General features: G+C 29.4%; 1 long non-coding RNA gene across 6 annotated transcripts; it reads right to left on the bottom strand.

The window, feature by feature from the left end:
• Nucleotides 1-1,893: 1,893 nt before the first annotated feature.
• On the bottom strand, nucleotides 1,894-5,057 carry LOC136218231 (uncharacterized). 6 transcript variants are annotated; one of them, XR_010683705.1, is made up of 4 exons: nucleotides 4,909-5,057; nucleotides 3,833-4,678; nucleotides 3,013-3,390; nucleotides 1,894-2,931 (listed from the first exon to the last, which is right to left on the bottom strand). It is a non-coding gene; the product is annotated as an uncharacterized lncRNA (long non-coding RNA). The 6 variants fall into 6 exon arrangements; XR_010683706.1 differs by having other exon boundaries at nucleotides 1,895-3,390; nucleotides 3,833-4,012; nucleotides 4,646-4,678; XR_010683704.1 differs by having other exon boundaries at nucleotides 1,896-3,074; nucleotides 3,320-3,390.
• Between the last annotated feature and the right edge of the window lie 255 nt (nucleotides 5,058-5,312).

Genomic DNA, 5,312 nt, shown 5'->3' on the forward strand with positions numbered 1-5,312 from the left:
TTCTTACCAAAAAAAAAAAAAATTTCATTTTGTTTCCGTTATAATAAAAATAGCGGGTTGATAATACCACTTTTAAATAGTTGAGAGGGTAAATAGGTCGTCCCGTAAGTTCAGGAGGCAAAATGACAAGTTCAGGGGGCTGCGTATGGTTTAGGCAAAAAAAAAAATGATAATAATAATAATATTTATAGGTTAATCAATGTTGGTAATAAATAATTGTATTAATTTTGATATTATTACTTTTTAGGGATTGATTATTAAAAAAATATGGTAAATATCTAAAAACATTATTAGCAATAGATATATTAAAATTTGAAAGTGATAAGAGAAATGAAGATTTATTTAGTTAGATATAATTCAAATTATTGCTTGAATATTGTAAATAATTTTTAAAAACTAACCCCGACTCATTCTTTAATACACGTGTCAAGCTCACGTGCTTTCAAGACATAGTTCTAGTAGCAATTTTAAGGAAATTAGGTTAAAAGGACTCTTAAAGTTAACGGCCAATATTACTTTATCTCAAGTTTTTTTTTTTAAAAAAAAAAAAAGTTGTGCGCAATGCACTTATATTAAACAAATGAAGATTACATTAAAGAGAAAGGAAACCCTCAACCCACCCCACCCCGTATGATTATTACTTTATCTCAAGTTGAATTTTACTTGTCAATTCAAATTTTAAGTTGATAAATATTTAACAAATTAATTTAAGTACAATAATTTATTAAATTTTGCCAATTTATATCTATATCTCTTTATATATATATAAGTATAGAGGATATAAATACAAGAAAAACAAGGATTATGTCATCTCAATCGAATTATATCTATAAATTGATGTCAAAATTTTCACCTCTTTGTTTTATACCCGTTAAATTAAAAAGGGTTAATTGCAATAATAATAACTGAAGTGTGAAGCTAGTTTCAAAAACATTATAAAATTATTTTTATTTTTATTTTGTTTTAATATAGTTGAGAGAGATCCTAACTGTTAGAGATGGTGATGTGGGTGAAAGCGAAAAGAGAATAAAATGGGAAAGGAAGAAAGTGAAACGACGTAAATGAACAAAGAGAAAAATGGGAAATTGATAGTTAACGGATTTAGTGGTACAACTAGTTTTAGACCCGTGCTTTGCACGGTTTTTTTTATTTGATTTCATATTAAAATTTTAATGAATATATAAAATATTGACCAATCCAAATGAGATAGAAATTACTGTCCATAATTCAATTTCAATGGTTAAAAATTTGTTAGAAAAAACTTCTAAATTATAATTGTTCAATCATCAATGGTTTTTAATATCCAAATCATTTTGTATTATAAATTTAAAGCTATTTGAATATATATTTCATATGTTGAAAATGTTAGTATCAATCAATTTTTTTTTTATCTAACTTTTGAAAAATAGAATAATAATATGGTAGTAATTGAAAAACTTCTTAATGAGTTAAACGAAGTGGGTTTATTTACAAAACTTAAGATTATGGCAAAGATTTTGATAAAGATGATTTATTTTTGTTTTTTATTACTATTTTGCGCTTTTTTTTTTTTTTTTTGTGGAATAGAGAGCTAGAAATTTATGTATCATTCATAACAAATTTAGTATTATTCCTACCAAAGTGCATTATGTAATATGAACATCAATAATCAATCATAATAACTGCATGAACAATTGAATGCCCTTTTATATGTCACAAATAACTGCATGAATAATAAAAAAAAAATTACATTTCAAGTATGATACATGTTTTTTTTTTTTTTTTATCGTAGTCACAAATAAAAATTTCAAAAGTTAATGGAATTATTTCAGTGCTATGTTCCAAAAATAATGAATATAACATAAAATATGATTTAATTAAATTCACAAGATCTATATATATCCTATTTTGATAAAAATCATTAATATTAATAACATATCTATTTTGATAGAAATCATTAATAACATTATTCAAAGATGAAATAAAAAATAATTAAAATGCTAAGACTTTCATTTTCCTTGTACATTGTTCAAGGATCACAATTTTTCTTTAATAAAAATTAAAGATGAAATCTAATAAAGTTAAGACATTCATCATTAATCCGATTATACTTTTCTCCGAATGGATTCACAATTGGATTAGAAAGGATGATATTGATCTATACTTCCTTTCCAAACATTCACATCCTTCAAATATTTCATTAGTCCCCAAATGCAATTATTGCACTTAAAACCTGCCCCAAGGCTTGTCATTAATATTCTATCAACCCTTTTTAACCTCTTCTTTGCTTCCATGTATCCAAAACATACCAAAGTCCACTGCGGATGTGTTCCCGAATCAATGAAACACCCTTCAACCACCACTTGTCATATCTTCGTGATAATCCATGCTCTCAAAGATAGCAACTAAAATAGTTCTTCAATGGATAAATTATAAACAGTATCCAACCAATTCTAATTGTTCTGTGTTTCAATGGATAATGATATGAAAGATTGTTTTGCAACCTTACAATTATTGATGTCCAAAATCTGTTTCCCAAATTCAAAGTATGCTCAAATTACCTCAAAAGATTTTAGTAGTCCATATTGAGATAGATCATCTTGCCACTTTAATCACAACTTCATCAATATTTAGTCTAGACTCTAATAGAGCAACATGCATCACAAAAAAAAAAAAAAATACATGCCAAAATCATAGAAAACTAAAAACATTTGGGGTTTGAGTTAGTAATTGAATAGATAATGAGAATGAACAATTAATTTAAAAAAACAAAAAAATAAGATAAGAGGAATGACCTAAAACAATGGAAGCCTTACCTCTTGAAGGGAAATAAGAATAGGACAGAGGCAAATGAGGCACAATATCAAGGTTGTGTGTGATTCCGAAAGTATTCGGCAGAAGTTGGATATAGTAAGATGCAAAAACAGCATTGTCAATGCGCAGCTGTCCAACCTGAGAATAAACCAAAAAATATTCAACAGGAGTTGCAAGTAAAAAACCATGTTTTAGAATAAGAACAAAGCCTTGTATCACCTAATTCAGTTCATATAATTTGAAGATAACTTTCAAAGGTTAATAGAACGGAGAAGCAGAGCCTGAGGAACAAATGATAGAAATTGATTGGCAACACCGTATTCATTAATTGTTGAACAACAAAGCTAAATTACAGGGATGCAATATAACTTGTTTCATTTATTTTTTTCCCTCTTTCTTGCTCTTATTCATCCATAGAGGCTAGAGCCAAGTAAATACATCCATAGGCCAGAGCTACAATGCATTCTCAAGTTAAACTCTGAATTAAACTCTAAACAAACCTGAAACCTCTCAAGAAGACACTTACCTGATTGTCTCGAACTACCAATTAAGGTTGCTCAGTGCCACCCAGCAACAGAAAAATCTTTAATCAGTTCACTGTAAGAAGTAAAAGAAACCCAGATAAAATCAAATGCAATTTTGACATATCAGCCTAGATTAAAAAATTTATCAGAAGCGTCTAACTCAAATCGCACCTTTCCTCGATCCATACCAATAACAATATATTACAATGCAAAAAATGAAAAAGAGGATAAGAAAACCAAAAAGAAACAGAAACTAAAATTTTAATAGTAATGGTGTTACTCCATCAGATTCTCTTCCTGAGAATTTGAGGCTAGGATCGACACATTTGAAAACAATAACAATATATTACAATGCAAACAATGAAAAAGAGGATAAGAAAACCAAAACGAAACAGAAACTAAAATTTTAATAGTAATGTTGTTACTCCATCAGATTCTCTTTCTGAGAATCTGAGGCTAGGATCGACACATTTGAAAATTTCAGGCGTTCGGCAACGGCCAAGAATCCTTGTTACCTTATTTGAAAGTTCAGGCGTTTCAGTCTGAGAACCTATTGATAATTTCTCCAGTGCACCTGCAACCTCCGTAATAGTAATTGTAAAAGGATGCAACAAAAGAAAAAGGCGTACTAATCCAATTACATACATAATGGTAAATTTCCCACGAATCTGTAACATAAGTTAATAGTCTTTATCCTGACAAAGCAATCCCAATAAGATCAGTAAGCAATCCTATTACAATAAATAAAAGAGAGAAAGAAATGAATTTGGCACAATAATATATTTCATCATAAGATTGTGAAAATTGACAAACAGAACATTGTTAATAAGAAAAGATGCTTAGACCCTATGAAAACCCAAATCAGAGGACACATACAATTCCAATAAAGAATAATGTCAACCCACTATAATTTCCAGAAAAATTGTTGACATATAATCACTTATTGTCAATCAAGCATAATTAGTGAAGTGTAAAGATAAGTAAATTTTTTTTCATCCTACAAAATGCAACTTTATTTTGATCTATTACATCTAGCCCATCACTCTGTTCAAGTGCAACCGAATTCAACAGGCATCATTAACATTTGCACAAAATCGATTCATGAAATTTGCACTTTAAAACCTACATGTTTAAAGCCCCAAAAAACAATCCACAACTCAGTAAACAACCCAGAAATTTTATTTGCTTTTCAAAATAAGAAAATTTGAAACAGTCAATTGATCAAGGGAATGAACAAATCTTTCAATTAACTCGTCAAACAAAATCAATCGTTCTCAATATCAACCCAGTAATCAAATCAAAATTAAGAAACAGAGAAGAACAATTACCACAGAGAACAGAGAAAGTGAAATCGCCGTCCCCTGGCACGCGAAGAAGAAAAAACAGTTAGAAACCACCGATCGAGAATTGAAAAGAAAATTACAGAGAGCATAAGAAATGAACAGTTAGAAAAGCAAGAACAATTGAAAAGAAATTTTAGGTATTATAACAAAACAAATTAGAAAAGCAGGAACAATTGAAAAGAAATTTTAAATTACAGAGAGCAGAAGAAATGAACAGTTAGAAAAGCAAGCCAAAGTGGTAAAGATACCGACGGAAAGAGAGAGGGGCAGCGTAAGCCAGACTGGAGACGCGAATGAGAGCAAAGGAATTAAAATGCGATGGAGAGTGGAGAGCGTAATATTTGGGTGAGGGAAGAAGCAGCAGTTGAGGGAGAGAAGCAGTTGCAAATGAGGGCTGAAAAAGCTAGATAATTAGGAGAAAAACCGTGTAAAAGCACATGAAATGCAAGGAATTAGAAAAATGACATCTCAGCAAAAATACCCGAAATTTTTTGACACATCAGCAATCCTTTCTACAGAATTAGTATAGGTATAGATAGATTAGGTTAAAATAAAACTACGATTTGATCCTTCAATTTGTTTTAATTTTTATTTCCACAGTGTTGTTAACTGTTTCTTTGAAAATAGTTTTCAAAGTACTTTTTTTTATTTT

The sequence above is a fragment of the Euphorbia lathyris genome, chromosome 2 (genome assembly GCF_963576675.1).
Source record: "Euphorbia lathyris chromosome 2, ddEupLath1.1, whole genome shotgun sequence".
Lineage (NCBI taxonomy): Eukaryota > Viridiplantae > Streptophyta > Magnoliopsida > Malpighiales > Euphorbiaceae > Euphorbia > Euphorbia lathyris.